The 24,691-nt window shown below is 41.7% G+C and overlaps 1 protein-coding gene across 1 annotated transcript in view; it reads right to left on the minus strand.

Annotated features, from left to right (window-relative positions):
* The window catches only part of AstA (allatostatin A), a 581,848-nt gene extending 563,541 nt beyond the window's left edge, over positions 1-18,307 (minus strand). Inside the window, exon 1 of the mRNA XM_071681186.1 lies at positions 18,110-18,307. The gene's annotated coding sequence lies outside the window, so the exon portion shown is untranslated. The remainder of the gene's footprint in view (positions 1-18,109) is intronic.
* Between the last annotated feature and the right edge of the window lie 6,384 nt (positions 18,308-24,691).

Consider the following 24,691-nt stretch of genomic DNA (forward strand, 5'->3'; position numbering starts at 1 on the left):
ACAAAAGAGACGGCTGAGGAGTTCGAAGATGCTGGATGCTGATTCCTTTTGGAAGTCAAAAACATTTGGCGGAGGAAAGGCCATACCCCGGCCTGTAGCGAGTGTGTGTAATTTTGGGCAGAGGAGAGTATGTGCCTCTGTTTATACTGAAAAGAATAGAAATCTAGATTTATTGATAGACTTATCTTCGTATACACTGCGCCTCACCTACCTGGTTTTCCATCTCTCAAAAACAAGTATAATAAGGCTGTAACCACAGAAACAGAGAACTCAGAACTATCACCGGCTGTCTAGCAACCCCAAACACGCAACGAATACACAGTGAAACTAAGATCCTCCTAATGCAATCTCACTGCAACATGCTCGACACTTAATTATATGCAATAGAATTAGATACCTCCCACTCAAACCACTTCATTATCCAACAACCAATCCCAAACTAGATATTAAATGCTTACTCCTGGCTCACAGTTCAGTAATCTCTACTCCCAGATCTCTCCACCCACAACAAATACAATACTGACAAAACACATATACACTGAAATAAGCCAACAAACACTTAACAACACCACTTCCAACTCAGTCTTAACTCCAGCCTATGAGATTTACAACCATTATAGATAAACACGAGTCATACTTTCGCGTCTATGCTGTAAACATCACACATTCTTAGACCCTTCATGTCCACCACTCAACTACGGTAACAACGAACCAGCGAACTGAGTTATCGTTTTATCTTGCGAGTTCTCACATGACCTCGACCTAATTCCCTTTATGTATGTTCTCTTTCCACGCAACTGTATCATCTTTTACCCCGTCAACTAACCATTTCCAATTGTTGCTTTTCTTCTTCTAAAGTTAATGTTGGCTACAACTAATTGTCGTTCCCTTCATTATTTTTTCCATATTCTTCCCAACAGTGGCCATCAACGTACTCTTCACCAGATCTTGATATAAACAAGTAAAAGTAATAGAAATTCAGAAAGAAAAAGGCCTTGAAATGATAATACATTCGGAAAATTAATTTTCATTGCTGGAAATATCTGCCATAAAACGAAGAACCTGATGCTTACACTTTACAACAACCTGGTAAGACAATACAAAAGTTCGCTGTTCATTTCTGGCTACCAAAGTTCGTCAAAGATGAAGAGAAAAAGTACTAGAACTAATTTCGCCGTGCAGAAAAAGCCTTATAAAGAAGGACCCCGAGAACTACAACTCTTTCTCTTAACAGCTTACACTTGAAGGATATGTAATGAATGTTTTCAAAATACTCAATAGTAACGAGAGTATAATTCAGGACACAACGTTACACTCTTACTATAAGCGGTTTTCCTTAGCACTAGAGTTAGGCAACAGTGGATAATGTCGCACACAGCAGATCATTACACCGAAATCATAAACAAACGAATACTTTAATGTTGATAGTTAGGGAAAGACAATATATGTGCGTAATTCAACTTCTTTTCTTAACAGACAAGTAAAGTAAACGCTTCTCACCCAGAGTTTCCTGCAACTGAAATTTGCTCAGATTGTGTTTTTCCCTCATCCCCCCTATATGATTCCCATTCCAGTGTACAATTGGTGTTCTGCTTTAGCTATTTTTCTGCTGAGCTGGACTAGTATTACGCGCTTTAACTACTGGCGGAGGCGAAAAGGTAGTCAGATCTCAGGGGACTGATGAGCCAGAGGGAGTGGTGAGTGGAGAGATGCCACGACTATTTTTTTTTATATTGAATAGGTCCTATTGCTGTTATAAAGCGGATGATATCATGGATTTTCAGGTCTTCTATGATGTGTCTCTCCCATGTACTACACATGGTCATTCAGTTCTTTTATCTTTCACTGTTTCTCGCCAACCTTGCAGCAGAAGGGTCTATCACACGTGTCTCAGATGTTGACCTACACCCATGTTCCCATGTTCCTTCTCCTCCTCCTCGTCTGGCCTCTAATGTTTACCTCACCCTCTGTCAGTTTATTCCATTTACCCGGCACTCATGAACTATTCAATTACTTCTTTACATCTTTTTAACAAATGTTTTCTTTAGAATCATATTTTGTCCATTAGTTGTCATATTCCTACATCTCTGGAGGAGCTATTCACTGTTTACATCATCAACATGACTTAAAAAAAGGTGTTGTGATAAAGTCACCCTTCACTATTTTCTCTTCCTTGGTGGATAAGTTTAAGGCTTCTAGCTGTAACTCAGCTCACTTAATTCTAGCACTGTCATCGTTGCCCTCCTCAGGGTCTTCTCTATTGGCTCTTTGTGTTTCTTTTAGTGCTGTGTCCAAACTTGAGAAGCTTATTCTAGTTTTGGCCTTATGTAGGACATCAACAACTTACTATAGATTTCCTTATCCGTATATTTGAAAGTTATTCTAACATTTGCCAGCAGACAGTGTATGTTCTGTACTATCCTTCTAATGTGGGACTCTGGCGATAGGTTAGGGACAATCTCAATGTCCAATTCTTTTTCACATATAGATTCCTAATGTTTATTTCCTGCTAGATAATGATAGTGTTAAAGTCTTCTTTCACCCCGTCCCGTACTGAGTATTTTACATTTGCTCAGATTGAATTTCATTAACCATATATCAGACCAAATTTGGAGACCATCATAGTTTCATTGTAGGTTGATACAATCATCCACGATCTTCCCTTCCCTCATGACCGTTGCATGTGCAGCTTATGCACATAGATCAAGAAGAGTAACTGTCCGAGAACAGAACCCTGAGGTACTCTGATGGTGATCTCCACCCACTTGAAGGCTCCTCTAACATGTGACTTTGGGTTCCTTTCCACGAAGTTACTGTTATATCGATCGAAGGAGTCTTCCCCTTATTCCTGCCTCGTGATCCAGCTTCTTAATCAGCCTTCTATACAGTATAGTCCAGATAAAAACAATCGACCTAGCCATCCCTTCTCTGTAAGACAAAGCTCGCTTTTCTTAGAAATACACGAGGTTAGCTACACATGACCATCTTGTCCCTGAAACCATGTTGCTTCTAACCAAGATGATTTTTCCTCTGTCGAAAGATACCCCCTTGCTTTGTTCATTTTTCCCTGTACTTTAGAGACCACACTCGTCAGGGACACTGGTCTTAGGATCAGTACCTCTTCTTGTTTTAGATAGGTACGACGTTTGCTCTTTTCCACTCCCTTGAACGTCTTTAACAAATCTTGAGAACAAGTATTGAAATATCATGAAGACCAATAGTCTTTAACAATCTGTTAACGTCTTTCCTAGATATTTCACTGTTCTCTAAGCCTTCTTTCCCGTTCCACCTCACCAGGGATAGGCATAAAGGGTCTCCCGCTGTGAGAACACTTTTGACTTGTTCTCCAATTCTTCACATATTTTGACAGCATCCTTTACTATTCTTCCATTTTAACTCCTTAGCCTGATCAGCTGCTCTATAACTCACAATCTTCTCCTTCCGTGTGTGTGTGTGTTTGTGTGTGTGTGTGTGTGTGTGTGTGTGTGTGTGTGTGTGTGCGCGCGCCCGCGAACGCGCATCATGGAGGAGAATGAAGTCAGTTACACATTAGGAATATTGAGTGACAGTAGAATACCAAACAATGAACAAGTTTGAGTATGCTAACAAAGTGTGAGGAAGCGTCGATAAATACAGGTTGTGGGGAAATTGAGTATCATAGTCGAACATATCCAACACCTGAGCAACGTCATAACAACAGCGTTGGATTGCTTACTTATGAAAGAGATTTACCCTTTCTACAAATCACAATTTGTTACCCATTTGGTAAGGCATTAAATTTAGTTATGGGATGACACATAACTCATCAAAGAACACAACAGCAATGAGCCATCATCAACGTCCATTGTATTATAAACACGTGTTCTGGCAACTCTCGTTAAAATGATCAAATTTCTATTCTGCTCTCATGTGATACAATCTGTTCTGTGTTAGAATTAGAAATTAATGAACCATTTTGTACTATTTACTGTTATACAGAAAAATGCATAAAATCATGAATCATAACGTTAAAAACATTTGGGTTAATGAATAGATGGATATGTAAATAAACGAATAATATATATATATATATATATATATATATATATATATATATATATATATATATATATATATATATATATATATATATATATATATATATATATATTTTTTTTTTTTTTTTTTTTTCTTTTTTTTTTACTTTGTCGCTGTCTTACGCGTTTGCGAGGTAGCGCAAGGAAACAGACAAAAGAAATGGCCCAACTCACCCCCATACACATGTATATACATACGTCCACACACGCAAATATACAATACCTACACAGCTTTCCATGGTTTACCCAAACGCTTCACATGCCCTGATTCAATCCACTGACAGCACGTCAACCCCGGTATACCACATCGATCCAATTCACTCTATTCCTTGCCCTCCTTTCACCCTCCTGCATGTTCAGGCCTCGATCACACAAAATTTTTTTCACTCCATCTTTCCACCTCCAATTTGGTCTCCCACTTCTCCTCGTTCCCTCCACCTCCGACACATATATCCTCTTGGTCAATCTTTCCTCACTCATTCTCTCTATGTGCCCAAACCATTTCAAAACACACTCTTCTGCTCTCTCAACCACGCTCTTTTTATTTCCACACATCTCTCTTACCCTTACGTTACTTACTCGATCAAACCACCTCACACCACATATTGTCCTCAAACATCTCATTTCCAGCACATCCATCCTCCTGCGCACAACTCTATCCATAGCCCACGCCTCGCAACCATACAACATTGTTGGAACCACTATTCCTTCAAACATACCCATTTTTGCTTTCCGAGATAATGTTCTCGACTTCCACATATTCTTCAAGGCTCCCAGGATTTTCGCCCCCTCCCCCACCCTATGATCCATTTCCGCTTCCATGGTTCCATCCGCTGCCAGATCCACTCCCAGATATCTAAAACACTTTACTTCCTCCAGTTTTTCTCCATTCAAACTTACCTACCAATTGACTTGACCCTCAACCCTACTGTACCTAATTACCTTGCTCTTATTCACATTTACTCTTAACTTTCTTCTTTCACACACTTTACCAAACTCAGTCACCAGCTTCTGCAGTTTCTCACATGAATCAGCCACCAGCGCTGTATCATCAGCGAACAACAACTGACTTACTTCCCAAGCTCTCTTATCCCCAACAGACTTCATACTTGCCCCTCTTTCCAAAACTCTTGCATTCACCTCCCTAACAACCCCATCCATAAACAAATTAAACAACCATGGAGACATCACACACCCCTGCCGCAAACCTACATTCACTGAGAACCAATCACTTTCTTCTCTTCCTACACGTACACATGCCTTACATCCTCGATAAAAACTTTTCACTGCTTCTAACAACTTGCCTCCCACACCATATATTCTTAATACCTTCCACAGAGCATCTCTATCAACTCTATCATATGCCTTCTCCAGATCCATATATGCTACATACAAATCCATTTGCTTTTCTAAGTATTTCTCACATAAATTCTTCAAAGCAAACACCTGATCCACACATCCTCTACCACTTCTGAAACGACACTGCTCTTCCCCAATCTGATGCTCTGTACATGCCTTCACCCTCTCAATCAATACCCTCCCATATAATTTACCAGGAATACTCAACAAACTTATACCTCTGTAATTTGAGCACTCACTCTTATCCCCTTTGCCTTTGTACAAAGGCACTATGCACGCATTCCGCCAATCTTCAGGCACCTCACCATGAGTCATACATACATTAAATAACCTTACCAACCAGTCAATAATACAGTCACCCCCTTTTTTAATAAATTCCACTGCAATACCATCCAAACCTGCTGCCTTGCCGGCTTTCATCTTCTGCAAAGCTGTTACTACCTCTTCTCTGTTTACCAAATCATTTTCCCTAACCCTCTCACTTTGCACACCACCTCGACCAAAACACTCTATATCTGCCACTCTATCATCAAACACATTCAACAAACCTTCAAAATACTCACTCCATCTTCTCACATCACCACTACTTGTTACCACCTCCCAATTTGCGCCCTTCAGTGAAGTTCCCATTTGCTCCCTTGTCTTACGCACTTTTTTTACCTCCTTCCAGAACTTCTTTTTATTCTCCCTAAAATTTAATGATACTCTCTCACCCCAACTCTCATTTGCCCTCTTTTTCACCTCTTGCACCTTTCTCTTGACCTCCTGTCTCTTTCTTTTATACCTCTCCCACTCAATTGCATTTTTCCCTGCAAAAGTCGTCCAAATGCCTATATATCTTTCTTTCTTTCACACTATTCGCCATTTCCCGCATTAGCGAGATAGCGTTGAGAACAGAGGACTGGGCCTTTGAGGGAATATCCTCACCTGGCCCCCTTCTCTGTTCCCTTTTTTTGAAAAAAAAAAAAAAAGCGAGAGGGGAGGATTTCCAGCCACCCGCTCCCTCACCTTTTAGTCGCCTTCTACGACACGCAGGGAATACGTGGGAAGTATTCTTTTTCCCCTATCCCCATATCCCCATATATATATATATATATATATATATATATATATATATATATATATATATATATATATATATATATATATATATATATATATATATATATATATATATATGTACAGAGCATCAGATTGGGGAAGAGCAGTGTGGTTTCAGAAGTGGTAGAGGATGTGTGGATCAGGTGTTTGCTTTGAAGAATGTATGTGAGAAATACTTAGAAAAGCAAATGGATTTGTATGTAGCATTTATGGATCTGGAGAAGGCATATGATAGAGTTGATAGAGATGCTCTGTGGAAGGTATTAAGAATATATGGTGTGGGAGGAAAGTTGTTAGAAGCAGTGAAAAGTTTTTATCGAGGATGTAAGGCATGTGTACGTGTAGGAAGAGAAGAAAGTGATTGGTTCTCAGTGAATGTAGGTTTGCGGCAGGGGTGTGTGATGTCTCCATGGTTGTTTAATTTGTTTATGGATGGGGTTGTTAGGGAGGTAAATGCAAGAGTTTTGGAAAGAGGGGCAAGTATGAAGTCTGTTGGGGATGAGAGAGCTTGGGAAGTGAGTCAGTTGTTGTTCGCTGATGATACAGCGCTGGTGGCTGATTCATGTGAGAAACTGCAGAAGCTGGTGACTGAGTTTGGTAAAGTGTGTGGAAAAAGAAAGTTAAGAGTAAATGTGAATAAGAGCAAGGTTATTAGGTACAGTAGGGTTGAGGGTCAAGTCAATTGGGAGGTGAGTTTGAATGGAGAAAAACTGGAGGAAGTGAAGTGTTTTAGATATCTGGGAGTGGATCTGGCAGCGGATGGAACCATGGAAGCGGAAGTGGATCATAGGCTGGGGGAAGGGGCGAAAATTCTGGGAGCCTTGAAGAATGTGTGGAAGTCGAGAACATTATCTCGGAAAGCAAAAATGGGTATGTTTGAAGGAATAGTGGTTCCAACAATGTTGTATGGTTGCGAGGCGTAGGCTATGGATAGAGTTGTGCGCAGGAGGATGGATGTGCTGGAAATGAGATGTTTGAGGACAATGTGTGGTGTGAGGTGGTTTGATCGAGTGAGTAACGTAAGGGTAAGAGAGATGTGTGGAAATAAAAAGAGCGTGGTTGAGAGAGCAGAAGAGGGTGTTTTGAAGTGGTTTGGGCACATGGAGAGAATGAGTGAGGAAAGATTGACCAAGAAGATATATGTGTCGGAGGTGGAGGGAACGAGGAGAAGAGGGAGACCAAATTGGAGGTGGAAAGATGGAGTGAAAAAGATTTTGTGTGATGGGGGCCTGAACATGCAGGAGGGTGAAAGGAGGGCAAGGAATAGAGTGAATTGGAGCGATGTGGTATACCGGGGTTGACGTGCTGTCAGTGGATTGAATCAAGGCATGTGAAGCGTCTGGGGTAAACCATGGAAAGCTGTGTAGGTATGTATATTTGCGTGTGTGGACGTATGTATATACATGTGTATGGGGGGGGGGGGGTTGGGCCAATTCTTTCGTCTGTTTCCTTGCGCTACCTCGCAAACGCGGGAGACAGCGACAAAGTATAATAAAAAAAAAATATGTATATAAGTATATATATATATATATATATATATGCATATATATATATATATATATGTATATATATATGTATACATATATACATGTGTATATATTTTTCTTTTAAACTTTTTGCCATTTCCCGCATTAGCGAGGTAGCGTTAAGAACAGAGGACTGGGACTTTTTTGGAATATCCTCACCTGGCCCCCTCTGTTCCTTCTTTTGGAAAATGAAAAAAAAACGAGAGGGGAGGATTTCCAGCCCACCGCTCCCTGCCCTTTTAGTCGCCTTCTACGACACGCAGGGAATACGTGGGAAGTATTCTTAATCCCCTATCCCCAGGGATAATGTGTATATATATGTATATATATATATATATATATATATATATATATATATATATATATATATATATATATATATATATATATATATATATATATATCTATATATATATATATATATATATTTTTTTTTTATATATATTATATATATTTATATATATTTTTTTTTGCTTTGTCGCTGTCTCCCGTGTTTGCGAGGTAGCGCAAGGAAACAGACGAAAGAAATGGCCCAACCCACCCCATACACATGTATATACATACGTCCACACACGCAAAATATACATACCTGCACAGCTTTCCATGGTTTACCCCAGACGCTTCCCATGCCCCGATTCAATCCACTGACAGCACGTCAACCCCGGTGTACCACATCGCTCCAATTCACTCTATTCCTTGCCCTCCTTTCACCCTCCTGCATGTTCAGGCCGCGATCACACAAAATCTTTTTCACTCCATCTTTCCACCTCCAATTTGGTCTCCCTCTTCTCCTCGTTCCCTCCACCTCCGACACATATATCCTCTTGGTCAATCTTTCCTCACTCATTCTCTCCATGTGCCCAAACCATTTCAAAACACCCTCTTCTTCTCTCTCAACCACGCTCTTTTCATTTCCACACATCTCTCTTACCCTTACGTTACTTACTCGATCAAACCACCTCACACCACACATTGTCCTCATACATCTCATTTCCAGCACATCCAACCTCCTGCGCACAACTCTATCCATAGCCCACGCCTCGCAACCATACAACATTGTTGGAACCACTATTCCTTCAAACATACCCATTTTTGCTTTCCGAGATAATGTTCTCGACTTCCACACATTCTTCAAGGCTCCCAGAATTTTCGCCCCCTCCCCCACCCTATGATCCACTTCCGCTTCCATGGTTCCATCCGCTGCCAGATCCACTCCCAGATATCTAAAACACTTCACTTCCTCCAGTTTTTCTTCATTCAAACTCACCTCCCAATTGACTTGACCCTCAACCCTACTGTACCTAATAACCTTGCTCTTATTCACATTTACTCTTAACTTTCTTCTTTCACACACTTTACCAAACACAGTCACCAGCTTCTGCAGTTTCTCACATGAATCAGCCACCAGCGCTGTATCATCAGCGAACAACAACTGACTCACTTCCCAAGCTCTCTCATCCCCAACAGACTTCATACTTGCCTCTCTTTCCAAAACTCTTGCATTCACCTCTCTAACAACCCCATCCATAAACAAATTAAACAACCATGGAGACTTCACACACCCCTGCCGCAAACCTACATTCACTGAGAACCAATCACTTTCCTCTCTTCCTACACGTACACATGCCTTACATCCTCGATAAAAACTTTTCACTGCTTCTAACAACTTGCCTCCCACACCATATATTCTTAATACCTTCCACAGAGCATCTCTATCAACTCTATCATATGCCTTCTCCAGGTCCATAAATGCTACATACAAATCCATTTGCTTTTCTAAGTATTTCTCATATACATTCTTCAAAGCAAACACCTGATCCACACATCCTCTACCACTTCTGAAACCACACTGCTCTTCTCCAATCTGATGCTCTGTACATGCCTTCACCCTCTCAATCAATATCCTCCCATATGATTTACCAGGAATACTCAAGAAACTTATACCTCTGTAATTTGAGCACTCACTCTTATCCCCTTTGTCTTTGTACAATGGCACTATGCACGCATTCCGCCATATATATATATATATATATATATATATATATATATATATATATATATATATATATATATATATATATATATTTCTTTCGTCTGTTTCCTTGCGCTACCTCGCAAACGCGGGAAACAGCGACAAAGTATAAAAAAAAAAAGTTTGTTGAGTATTCCTGGTAAATCATATGGGAGGGTATTGATTGAGAGGGTGAAGGCATGTACAGAGCATCAGATTGGGGAAGAGCAGTGTCGTTTCAGAAGTGGTAGAGGATGTGTGGATCAGGTGTTTGCTTTGAAGAATGTATGTGAGAAATACTTAGAAAAGGAAATGGATTTGTATGTAGCATTTATGGATCTGGAGAAGGCATATGATAGAGTTGATAGAGATGCTCTGTGGAAGGTATTAAGAATATATGGTGTGGGAGGAAAATTGTTAGAAGCAGTGAAAAGTTTTTATCGAGGATGTAAGGCATGTGTACGTGTAGGAAGAGAGGAAAGTGATTGGTTCTCAGTGAATGTAGGTTTGCGGCAGGGGTGTGTGATGTCTCCATGGTTGTTTAATTTGTTTATGGATGGGGTTGTTAGGGAGGTAAATGCAAGAGTTTTGGAAAGAGGGGCAAGTATGAAGTCTGTTGGGGATGAGAGAGCTTGGGAAGTGAGTCAGTTGCTGTTCGCTGATGATACAGCGCTGGTGGCTGATTCATGTGAGAAACTGCAGAAGCTGGTGACTGAGTTTGGTAAAGTGTGTGGAAGAAGAAAGTTAAGAGTAAATGTGAATAAGAGCAAGGTTATTAGGTACAGTAGGGTTGAGGGTCAAGTCAATTGGGAGGTGAGTTTGAATGGAGAAAAACTGGAGGAAGTGAAGTGTTTTAGATATCTGGGAGTGGATCTGGCAGCGGATGGAACCATGGAAGCGGAAGTGGATCATTGGGTGGGGGAGGGGGCGAAAATTCTGGGGGCCTTGAAGAATGTGTGGAAGTCGAGAACATTATCTCGGAAAGCAAAAATGGGTATGTTTGAAGGAATAGTGGTTCCAACAATGTTGTATGGTTGCGAGGCGTGGGCTATGGATAGAGTTGTGCGCAGGAGGATGGATGTGCTGGAAATGAGATGTTTGAGGACAATGTGTGGTGTGAGGTGGTTTGATCGAGTAAGTAACGTAAGGGTAAGAGAGATGTGTGGAAATAAAAAGAGCGTGGTTGAGAGAGCAGAAGAGGGTGTTTTGAAGTGGTTTGGGCACATGGAGAGAATGAGTGAGGAAAGATTGACCAAGAGGATATATGTGTCGGAGGTGGAGGGAACAAGGAGAAGAGGGAAACCAAATTGGAGGTGGAAAGATGGAGTAAAAAAGATTTTGTGTGATTGGGGCCTGAACATGCAGGAGGGTGAAAGGAGGGCAAGGAATAGAGTGAATTGGAGCGATGTGGTATACCGGGGTTGACGTGCTGTCAGTGGATTGAATCAAGGCATGTGAAGCGTCTGGGGTAAGCCATGGAAAGCTGTGTAGGTATGTACATTTGCGTGTGTGGACGTATGTATATACATGTGTATGGGGGGGGGGTTGGGCCATTTCTTTCGTCTGTTTCCTTGTGCTACCTCGCAAACGCGGGAGACAGCGACAAAGTATAATAAAAGAAAAAAAATAAATATATATATATATGCAGGAGGGTGAAAGGAGGGCAAGGAATAGAGTGAATTGGATCGATGTGGTATACCAGGGTTGACGTGCTGTCAGTGGATTGAATCAGGGCATGTGAAGCATCTAGGTTAAACCATGGAAAGTTGTGTGGGGCCTGGATGTGGAAAGGGAGCTGTGGTTTCGGGCATTATTGCGTGGCAGCTGGAGAATGAGTGTGAACGAATTAGGCCTTTGTTGTCTTTTCCTAGTGCTACCTCGCACAAATGAGGGGGGAGGGGGAAGGTATTCCATGTGTGGCGAGGTGGCGATGGGATTGAATGGGGGAAGACAGCGTGAATTGTGTGCATGGGTATATATGTATGTGTCTGGGTATGTATATATATGTGTACATTGAGATGTATGGGTATGTATATTTGCGTGTGTGGACGCAATATATATATATATATATATATATATATATATATATATATATATATATATATATATATATATATATATATATATATATATATATATTTTTTTTTTTTGCCGCTGTCTCCCGCGTTTGCGAGGTAGCGCAAGGAAGCAGACGAAAGAAATGGCCCAACCCACCCCCATACACATGTATATACATACGTCCACACACGCAAATATACATACCTACACAGCTTTCCATGGTTCACCCCAGACGCTTCACATGCCCTGATTCAATCCACTGACAGCACGTCAACCCCGGTATACCACATCGATCCAATTCACTCTATTCCTTGCCCTCCTTTCACCCTCCTGCATGTTCAGGCCCCGATCACACAAAATCTTTTTCACTCCATCTTTCCACCTCCAATTTGGTCTCCCACTTCTCCTCGTTCCCTCCACCTCCGACACTTATATCCTCTTGGTCAATCATTCCTCACTCATTCTCTCCATGTGCCCAAACCGTTTCAAAACACCCTCTTCTACTCTCTCAACCACGCTCTTTTTATTTCCACACATCTCTCTTACCCTTACGTTACTCACTCGATCAAACCACCTCACACCACACATTGTCCTCAAACATCTCATTTCCAGCACATCTATCCTCCTGCGCACAACTCTATCCATAGCCCACGCCTCGCAACCATACAACATTGTTGGAACCATTATTCCTTCAAACATAGCCATTTTTGCTTTCCGAGATAATGTTCTCGACTTCCACACATTCTTCAAGGCTCCCAGGATTTTCGCCCCCTTCCCCACCCTATGATCTACTTCCGCTTCCATGGTTCCATCCGCTGCCAAATCCACTACCAGATATCTAAAACATTTTACTTACTCCAGTTTTTCTCCATTCAAACTTACCTCCCAATTGACTTGACCCTCAACCCTACTGTACCTAATTACCTTGCTCTTATTCACATTTACTCTTAACTTTCTTCTTTCACACCCTTTACCAAACTCAGTCACCAGCTTCTGCAGTTTCTCACATGAATCAGCCACCAGCGCTGTATCATCAGCGAACAACAACTGACTCATCTCCCAAGCTCTCTCATCCCCAACAGACTTCATACTTGCCCCTCTTTCCAAAACTCTTGCATTCACCTCCCTAACAACCCCATCCATAAACAAATTAAAATACCATGGAGACATCACACACCCCTGCCGCAAACCTACATTCACTGAGAACTTCAGTGAAGGGGGCTAATTGGGAGGAGATAACAAGTAGTGGTGATGTGAGAAGGAGACGGAATGAGTATTTTGAAGGTTCGTTGAATGTGCTTGATGATAGAGTGGCAGATAGAGGATGTTTTGGTCGAGGTGGTGTGCAAAGTGAGAGGGTTAGGGAAAATGATTTGGTAAACAAAGAAGAGGTAGCAAAAGCTTTGCGGAAGATGAAAGCCGGCAAGGCAGCGGGTTTGGATGGTACTGCAGTGGAATTTATTAAAAAAGGGGGTGACTGTATTGTTGACTGGTTAGTAAGGTTACTTAATGTATGCATTCATAGTGCTATTGTAATGTATGCGGGCATAGTGCTATTGTACAAAGGCAAAGGGGATAAGAGTGAGTGCTCAAATTACAGAGGTATAAGTTTGTTGAGTATTCCTGGTAAATTATATGGCAGGGTATTGATTGAGAGGGTGAAGGCATGTACAGAGCATCAGATTGGGGAAGAGCAGTGTGATTTCAGAAGTGGTAGAGGATGTGTGGATCAGGTGTTTGCTTTGAAGAATGTATGTGAGAAATACTTAGAAAAAGAAATGGATTTGTACGTAGCATTTATGGATCTGGAGAAGGCATATGATACAGTTGATAGAGATGCTCTGTGGAAGGTATTAAGAATATACGGTGTAGGAGGCAAGTTGTCAGAAGCAGTGAAAAGTTTTTATCGAGGATGTAAGGCATGTGTATGTGTAGGAAGAGAGGAAAGTGATTGGTTCTCAGTGAATGTAGGTTTGCGGCAGGGGTGTGTGATTTCTCCATGGTTGTTTAATTTGTTTATGGATGGGGTTGTTAGAGAGGTGAATGCAAGAGTTTTGGAAAGAGGGTCAAGTATGAAGTCTGTTGGGGATGAGAGAGCTTGGGATGTGAGTCAGTTGTTGTTCGCTGATGATACAGCGCTGGTGGCTGATTCATGTGAGAAACTGCAGAAGCTGGTGACTGAGTTTGGTAAAGTGTGTGAAAGAAGAAAGTTAAGAGTAAATGTGAATAAGAGCAAGGTTATTAGGAACAGTAGGGTTGAGGGTCAAGTCAATTGGGAGGTAAGTTTGAATGGAGAAAAACTGGAGGAAGTAAAGTGTTTTAGATATCTGGGAGTGGATTTGGCAGCGGATGGAACCATGGAAGCGGAAGTGAATCATAGGGTGGGGGAGGGGGCGAAAATCCTGGGGGCCTTGAAAAATGTGTGGAAGTCGAGAACATTATCTCGGAAAGCAAAAATGGCTATGTTTGAAGGAATAGTGGTTCCAACAATGTCAACAATGTCAACAATGTGACATGGGCTATGGATAGAGTTGTTCGCAGGAAGGTGGATGTGCTGGAAATGAGATGTTTGAGGACAATGTGTGGTGTGAGGTGGTTTGATCGAGTAAGTAATGTAAGGGTAAGAGAGATGTGTGGAAATAAAAAGAGCGTGGTTGAGAGAGCAGAAGAGGGTGTTTTGAAATGGTTTGGGCACATGGAGAGAATGAGTGAGGAAAGATTGACCAAGAGGATATATGTGTCGGAGGTGGAGGGAACGAGGAGAAGTGGGAGACCAAATTGGAGGTGGAAAGATGGAGTGAAAAAGATTTTGAGTGATCGGGGCCTGAACATGCAGGAGGAAGAAAGGCGGGCAAGGAATAGAGTGAATTGGATCGATGTGGTATACCGGGGTCGACGTGCTGTCAATGGATTGAATCAGGGCATGTGAAGCGTCTGGGGTAAAGCATGGAAAGTTCTGTGGGGCCTTGATGTGGAAAGGGAGCTGTGGTTTCGGCAATTATTGCATGACAGCTAGCGACTGAGTGTGAACGAATGGGGCCTTTGTTGTCTTTTCCTAGCGCTACCTCGCACACATGAGGGGGGAGGGGGATGTTATTCCATGTGTGGTGAGGTGGCGATGGGAATGAATAAAGGCAGACAGTGTGAATTGTGTGCATGGGTATATATGTATGTGTCTGTGTGTGTATATATTTGTGTACATTGAGATGTATGGGTATGTATATTTGCGTGTGTGGACGTGTATGTATATACATGTGTAGGGGTTGTGTTGGGCCATATCTTTCGTCTGTTTCCTTGTGCTACCTCGCAAACGCGGGAGACAGCGACGAAGAAATATATATATATATATATATATATATATATATATATATATATATATATATATATATATATATATATATATATATATATATATCTTTTTCTTTTCTTTTTAAAAAGGAAAATGGAGAAAAAAAAAAAAAAAAAAATATATATATATATATATATATATATATATATATATATATATATATATATATATCCCTGGGGATGGGGGATTAAGAATACTTCCCACGTATTCCCTTCGTGTCGTAGAAGGCGACTAAAAGGGGAGGGAGCGGGAGGCTGGAAATCCTCCCCTCTCGTTTTTTTTTTAATTTTCCAAAAGAAGGAACAGAGGGGGGCCAGGTGAGGATATTCCACAAAGGCCCAGTCCTCTGTTCTTAAACGCTACCTCGCTAACACGGGAAATGGCGAATAGTTTAAAAGAAAAAAGAATATATATATATATATATATATATATATATATATATATATATATATATATATATATATATATATATATATATATATATATATATATATATATATATATATTTATGTATATTTTGGAGTGTGGGCGGGATGAAGAGTGGTATGTGGGCGGAATGAAGAGTGGCGTGTAGGTGAGATGAAGAGCGTTGTATGGGCGGAATGAGGAGTGGTGTGTGGGCGGTATGAAGAGTGGTGTGTGGGCGGTATGAAGAGTGGTGTGTAGGCGGTATGAAGAGTGGTGTGTGGGTGGAATGAAGAGTGGTATGTGAGTGAGATGAAAAGTGGTGTGTGGGAGGGACGAAGAGTGGTGTGTGGGCGGGATGAAGAGTGGTGTATGGGTGGGATGAAGAGTGTTGTGTGGGCGGGATGAGGGGTGGTGTGTGGACGGTATGAAGTGGTGTGTGGGTGTGATGAAGAGTGGTGTGTCGGCGGGATGAAGAGCGGTTTGTGTGTTGGATGAAGAGTGGTGTGTGGACGGGATGAGGAGTGGTGTGTCGGCGGCGTTGGAGTGATGTGTGGGCGGGATGAAGGGTGGTGTGTGGGCGGTATGAAGAGTGGAGTGTGGGCGGATGAAGAGTGGTGTATGGGTGGGATGAAGAATGGCGTGTGGGTGGGATGAAGAGTGTTGTGTGGGCGGGATGAAGAGTAGTGTATGGGTGGGATGAAAAGTGGAGTGTGGGCGGGATGAATAGTGGTGTGAGGGTGGGATGAAGAGTGGTGTGTGGGCGGGATGAAGAGCGGTGTATGGGTGGGATGAAGAGTGGCGTGTGGGTGGGATGAAGAGTGTTGTGTGGGCGGGATGAAGAGTGGCGTGTGGGTGGGATGAAGAGTGTTGTGTGGGCGGGATGAAGTGTGATGTATGGTGAGATGAAGAGTGTTGTGTGGGCGGGATGAAGAGTGGTGTATGGGTGGGATGAAGAGTGGAGTGTGGGCGGGATGAATAGTGGTGTGTGGGTGGGATGAAGAGTGGTGTGTGGGGGGGATGATGAGTGATGTATGGGTGGGATGAAGAGTGGTGTATGGGTGGGATGAATAGTGCTGTATGGGTGGGATGAAGAATGGTGTATGGGTGGGATGAAGAATGGTGTGTGGGGGGGATGAAGAGTGGTGTGTTGGTGGGATGAAGAGTGATGTGCAGGCGGAAGGAGAGTGGTGTGTGAACGGGAGGAATAGAGTATTGGTGGAAGGAGGAGTGGTGCGTGGGTGGGAGGGGGAGCGGTGTGTTGATGGGACGAGGTGCGGCGGCTGGGTGGGAGAAGAAACAGTGGGCTGTTGAAAAGGGGAACAGTGGGCGAGAGGAGGGAGTGATTGGTGAGCGAAATGAGGAAAAGTGGGCTGGTGGGAGGAGTTGTGGAGGGTTGATAGAAGTTGCATGTGGGCGGGATGATGACCGGTTGGTGGAAAGGAGAGAAACAGTGAGCGGGAGATGTGTGCAGTGTGGGTGGGCCGCCCAGGCTGTACATCATAACTCCTGCAGTAAATACATAAACTTGATGATTGTATCATATTCATGCATAGATGTACGAACGACACCTTTTATGAATATGAATGTCGTTAGATATCATCCATGTACTGTACCCAACAGTAATCCACTGTCGTACCATACGTAAGTCTCAAACAGTAATCCATTGTGGTACCCTATGCAAGTCCCCGACAGTAATCCAGCGCCTTGTAGTTTCGACAGCCAAGACACGATCGTGTTCACACACCAGCTCGGTGTAACTCTCACCTGGAACGTCATTTCGTTTTCTCCTGCTGTATAAATGAACAGTGCAACAACTTCCAGTAATACCCGGTTTATACCCTAACAAAGACCATCTCTGCCGCCGTACAAGTACCAAATAGAAACTAGTCACAACACAACACACATTATACGTTTCGTTAAAAAAATTCCATTTTATCGTGAATATGGCCATTCCAGTGAACTATATTTGCCAGCACAATAAATTGATTCTCAACTTACAACACATGTATCACTCAGATAACCAAGATGATAGCCTCATCCTATTGTACCGAGTAGTGAACTATAGTGATAACCACCCATCACGTTCAGCTAATTAGAACAGTAACGGCCCCTCATGTATAATCAAATATAGCAGTAACCACCCCTCACGTACATTTAGCCGGAAAGTTAACCATCCTTCACGTACAGTTAGCCAGAACAGGAACAACTCAACAAGTCTTACCTTGTGTCGCCGAAGATCTGGACAAGAAGCCAAGTTGTGACCCCTTCTGAATTGCCACAACAAATCCGGTGAGAGTAAATGCTTATAGTCCAATATGTATAAGTACTGTAGCTGGAACAGTGAAGCAGGGGAGAGAAAGAATGGCTTAGCGGCTGACGGAGTGCCGACACGGTCTGCCCCGTATGGAGGAGAGAAAGTGTATGCGCGCGAAGAGATCCAGCGCGGCTTATATACCCTCGGTTACCCAGCCCCCCCCCGCCGCTCCCGTCTCCCCCACCCACAATACTCACGTCTCACGCGCGCTCTTTTTTTGTCATGAAGGATTCAAGAGGACCTTTTAGTTGTCGTTTAAGCAATTAAGTGCATTATCACTCTTACTTAATGTCATCAATTACCTTCACAATGCACATAAATAAAAAAAAGTTCAGACACCTAATATCAAACTGGGACAGCCTGGACACCCACTCTAAGACCTTCATATGACGTCAGTATGAGCCGTCCACTCAGGAGCCGACCTTTACCTGAGAACTACCAATCAGAGGTGGTCTTCGGCATGACGTCAGCTACCGGGGGAGGATTTTCCCGTGACAAACCACACGTGGGCACATACAATGGATGCCTTCGTTCATCAGTCAGGATATATGATTAGCTCTCAGGCATTAGCAAGTGATCAGAGTTGCCAGAGTGAGAAGTGTGTGATCAAGTGTCGCATTTCATACGAATTACCCGAGATGTACAGACGTGTCGTTCGCAGAAAGTCCACAGGTTACGTTCACTGTATACATCACACCAAGGAAATAAAAGGAAAGAAATTACCGAATCAGACTAACACTTTGACTGGATGCCCGCAGCACGACCTTCAGATGTGTAGGTTAGAGTGAGTCTGGAGGATTTCTCCATCAGAATTTAGAATTTCATTTCTATTATTGCAACGGATATTCAGTTCAGAAAGGTACACACATAAGAAATTTGTAATAACACAATTAATCTAGTCAGGGGAATAATTGATAATGTCTAAGATGTTCGACTAACTTAACGAGTCGGTCCTAAAAATATCCACTAATCAAAATATTTGCACAATAATGTAAAAGAGCACAAAAGATCGCCAAGCTTCAGTTCTGCCAACCCATGAGGAAAAACTTTTAGACCTGTTTGTTAAAAGTTTGTCTATGAGAAGTACATGTGACACGCAGGTAATTCGTTCCAGAATATAGGTGCCGCCACCTTGAAGGATTTCAAACTCAGTGCTGATTCTTGGGGCATACAGCTGCTGCCGGTGCCCAGTGTTATCGTTATATATATATCATCCCGGCACATCAAGGGCCATACACAAAGTGAGAGTATATTGCTCTTGGAATTATCTACAACTTCTGAAAGTGTTCAAGACTTCGAGTAGTGATTATAACTTGACAATGGCGGACCAAGTAACCAATCGGCAATTTTACACACAAACATGCACACGCACACACACACACACACACACACACACACACACAGAGTAAGGAAATATTTAAAAAGCCGTTCATATCCTACCTAAGGTCAAAGAATATACTTCTCAATTTGGGTATCGCAATTAAAGAAGCACAGAGCTAATAGAGAAGTTCCAGGGGAGGGTAACATAGATCGTACCAGAATTAAGAGAGATGAGTTACGGGGAAAGACTACAGGATTTATCATAGCCTGGCCTGGAAGAAATGATAGTGAGAAGTGATCTAAAAACAACCTGTAGGTTTTTTAAGTCGGCATGATGACTTGGACAGTGGAAGGTTAATCATCATAAATGAATTAATCTACATAACAGAGAACGTCTAAGGGATGGGTCCCACGAGTACAAATTTCCTTCCTCGTATAGTACAAATAGGAAATTAAAAACACGTGATCTTTAATTATTAATTATGTTTATGTGGTAAATGATTGAACATAAGATCAGAGATGAAACAAAACTTAAACAGGAGATGTGATCGCGGAAACTTCTCAAAACTAAAGATTTCTATAGTAATGTGAACTAGGGACTGGAATTCAGGAAAGGATAGGAAAGCGAAAAAAAAGTAGTACAATGAAAGAAATCTAAAAGCAGAGAAGCTTCGAGATGTGTTTTAGAGATGATGTTGGAGGCACATCAAGTAGCCAGCATTTGTATGGAACGATAATTGCAGGATAAGAAAAGAGGCGCAAACAAACACTGAAAAGAATTTTGTAGACAATGGAGGAGAAAATCTAAAACTTTCTTTTTAAACTATTCTCACATGGAAGACACACTAGCCCTAAAACCAATGAGATGTAATGAGGAGAAGTGTTAAAAAGCACTGAGATGTCTAGAAAAGAAATTAACAGAATACTAAAGGTCTAGACACATACAAGGGTCATCGTACTGAAGATGTCCGCAGATACAGATAACAAACATCTTTTGATACTGTTCAAGATATTTCTGTACAAAGGCAAAATGCCAAGAGAGTGGGAGAGGGTAAACGTCATACTGTCTGAAAGAAAGTTAACCGGGGAAAGGCGGTAAACTACGGACCAGTCTCCCTGATGGGTATGGTATGTAAGGTACACGAAAAAGTAAACGTAATGTATACGGAGGCTGTAATGCAAAGGAGACAGGAAGATTTCATGGGAAGAAGACTATGGTTATAAAAACTCATCGATTTCTACAAGATAGCGATCTTTGTATTGGTAGTTTGTATCTTGAATACCAGAGAAAATCTAATGATATTCCACCTGGGAGGCTGATCAAGAAATTGGACAACCAGTTAGAAATAAAGGGATGACTACGTCGATGAATAGATTATCTTCGTAGAAAGGAAATGAAGAACGCTTGCAGAGTAGACTTCACAAAATGGATTGAGGTCACTATCGGAGTGCCACAGGGTTCTGTTCTAGGAATATGAATTCTCTTGATTTATGTGCATGATTTAGGAGAAGGTATGGATGGCTTATCTGAGTATGTTTGCATATGATGCAAAAGTCATGAGGTAATTGAAATGTTTGGAAGATTGCATCAAGTGACGAGGGAACTATGAAAGACTCCAATGTTGGTCTAATACATGGTTGAAGTCTCAACCCAAGAAACTGTACATTAATGAGGATGGATTACAGTGAAAAAAGGCCTCGATATAGGTATAATTAAGCAAGAGGTAAATTACAGTAATTTGCGTGAGAGTCGATATTGTCCCTAACCAGTCGCCAGAGTCCCACCTCAAGATGCTTAAGGAAACCAAATGTTTTCGTTTTTATTCTAGAGGCTCCAGTCACGGACGAAATCCACTTCAAGGCCATACCTTAATTGAAATATAAAGAGGGTAATGTAAAGGAAAAAGAGGGGACGAAGACGAGTATTTACGAAATTCGGGGAAGTGAAAAACCTGTTTTTAAAAACTGCTAAGATATTATTCTTGGGAAAGCCATGATAGGGTAGTGTTACAAAGCTTCGAGATGTAGGGGAACAAACAATTATCAAAACGGCCCACCCTTCAGTTGCCATTGGCTACACAATAATCACTAGACTCAGCAGCTTGCTGAGTATTGCGTGGTCTAGCTAGTTGTGGGGGACCACAAGCAGCCTGCTCTCAGGAGCGAAAAACAAAGTGCTATCTATGGAAAAGGGACAGCTTACGATCATATTTGAGAATGTTGACTTTATTTATGTAGGTATTAAAGATAAACTCCATAAGAAAATTACAACAATACAACTTTATTGACCCCCACAAAGACATCAGAGGTAGACGAAAGACTTTATGATCAGTTAGCGGATATTTGTAATGGACAAGATTTTATCACAGTGGGAGATTTTTACATACAAGTATCTAAATGGGGAGAATCCCTTACCAAAATTACCAAAATCTTTGGACGTGGATTCTGCCTAAATTTGTTTGATGATGACCTAGCCAGTAAGTCGATAAACGTCCAACTATAATTTCATTTACGATTCCGATTCAAAGGTGGTGTTTGTACAAATTCCAACATCAACGCACCTGCTGCATTCCTCAGGGAACTTGAGTTCCAAAATTTTGATGTTACAAGGCTCAAGGTCTGTCTCCCAAATAGCACACTTTTCCTCTGTTTCGTCTATTACTCTTCTAAATCTACATCTTTTCTATCATTCTACGACTGTCTAAACTCCTGCCATACGACTGTGGCATCTTCTCATCCGCAAGTCGAGATCCTCTACCTCGGGGACTTTAACGATCACCACAGGGAAAGAGAAAAGAGAGGTGTTTGGGCAGAACTTGCGAGGAAGGAGTACCAATGATTGGGAGACATATAAGAGAAAAGGGCAGGACATCAAGAGAAAGGTGCAGTGATTGAAAAAGAAGGCAAATCAAGGAAAAGATATTTTTGAAGGAGGTGAATAATGTGCGAAAGATAAGAGAACAAATGGTGACATCGGAGAAGGGATCAAAAGTGGAAGTGATAGCAAGTAATGATGGAGTGAGTATTTTGAAGGTTTGTTGAATGTGTTTGATGATAGAGTGGCAGATATAGTGTGTTTTGGTCGTGATGGTGTGCGAAGTGAGAGTTGTGGGGAGTTATTTGGTGAAACGGGAAGATGGCGACGGGATTGGATGGTGTTGCAGTTGAATTCATTAATAAAGGAAGTGACTGTGTAGTTGATTGTTTGGTAAGGATATCAAATATATGTATAGATAAGTGACTGAGTATCAGAGGAATGCCTGTATAGTGCCATTGTATATAGGCATAGTAAAACGCATTAATTTGTATAAGGCGTTTATGGACCTGGAGAAGGCATTTAATAGGTCGATAGAGATGCTTTGTGGAAGGACCTAAGAATATATGGTGTAAGATCAAAGCTACTAGAACCACTGAGAAGTTTTTGTCAAGGGTGGAAGGCTTGTGTACAAGCAGGAAGAGGGGAAAGTGATTGGTTTCGAGGAAAGCTTGGTCTGCGGCAGGGGTGTGTGATGTCGCCTTGGTTGTTTAATTTGTTTGTAGATGGATAGTGAGGGAGATAAATGCGAGTTTTGGTGAAAAGGGAGAGTATTTAGTCTGCTGGAGATGAGAAGGCCTGCGAAGTGTTAGTTGTTGTTTGCTGATAATACAATACTGGTGGCAGATTCGAGTGAGAAAATGCAGTTAGTGACTGAGTCTGTAAGAGCCGGAGAAAGGAGAAGGTATAAGGGCCTGAAAAAGGAGAAGCTTGAGAGTGAATGTGAATAAATGCAAGGTTATAGGGTTCATCAGGGTTGAGGAATAGGTTAGTTGAGGCTTGATTCTGAACGAAATAAAGTTGGAAAAAGTGAAGCGTTTCAGGTGCCTGAGAGTGGACATGGCAAAGAATGGAACCATGGAAGCGGAAGTGAGCTATAGGGTGGGGGAGGGGGCGAAGGTTCTGAGAATGAAAAATGTGTGGAAAGAGAGAACGTTATCTGGCAGAGCAAAAATGAGTATGTTTGAAGGAATAGTGGTTCCAACAATTTTATTTGGTTGCAAGGCATGGGCTATAGATAAGGTTGTACGGAGGAGGGTGGATGTGTTGGAAATGAAATGTTTGAAGACATGTAGTGTGAGGTGGTTTGATCGAATAAGTAATGAAAGGGTAAGAGAGATGTGTGGTAATAAACGAAGCGTGGTTGAGAGAGCAGAAGAGAATGTGTTGAAATGGTTTGGAGATATCGAGAGAATGAGTGAGGAAAGGTTGACAAAGAGGATATATAAGTCAGAGGTGGAGGGAAGAGGGAGAAGCGGGAGACCAAATTAAAGATAGAAGGATGGAGTTAAAAAGATTTTGAGTGATTGGGATCTGAACATGCAGGAGGATGATCGGCGTACATGGAATAGAGTAACTTGGACTGCTATGATATACTGGGGTCAACGTGCCTCGAATGGACTGAACCAGGACATATGAAGTGTCCGGGGTAGACCATGGAAAACTTTGTGTGGTGTGATTGTGGATAGGGAGCTGTGGTTTCAAACATTACACATGACAATTATAGAATTGATGTACGCAGATGTGGCTTTTCTTTCTCTGTTCCTGGAGCTACCTTTGGGGCGACGTAGCGCCAAAAATGGATGAAGGCAAGCAAGTGTGAATATGTACATGTTTGTTTATGTGTATGTATATGTATGTATACGTTGATACGTATATGAATATGTATGTATATGTGCGTGTAAGGGCGCTTATGTGTATACATATATATATATGGGAGTTGTTGGGCCATTCTTCGTCTCTTTTCTGGCGCGACCTCGCTGACGCGGGAGACGACAATCAAGTATGATAAATGTAATAAAATATTAATGATAATGATAATAATAATGATAATGATGATAATAATGATAATAATAATAATAATAATAATAATAATAATAATAATAATAATAATAATAATAATAATAATAATAATGGGGTGAAGAGGGTGGTGAGAGTAAGAGAGCTTGGGAAGGAGACTTGTGTGAGGAAGTACCAGGAGAGACTGAGTACAGAATGGAAAAAGGTGAAAACAATGGAAGTAAGGGGAGTGGGGGAGGAATGGGATGTATTTAGGGAATCAGTGATGGATTGCGCAAAAGATGCTCGTGGCATGAGAAGAGTGGGAGGTGGGTTGATTAGAAAGGGTAGGGAGT

This window comes from Panulirus ornatus, chromosome 2, assembly GCF_036320965.1.
Source record: "Panulirus ornatus isolate Po-2019 chromosome 2, ASM3632096v1, whole genome shotgun sequence".
Taxonomy (NCBI): domain Eukaryota; kingdom Metazoa; phylum Arthropoda; class Malacostraca; order Decapoda; family Palinuridae; genus Panulirus; species Panulirus ornatus.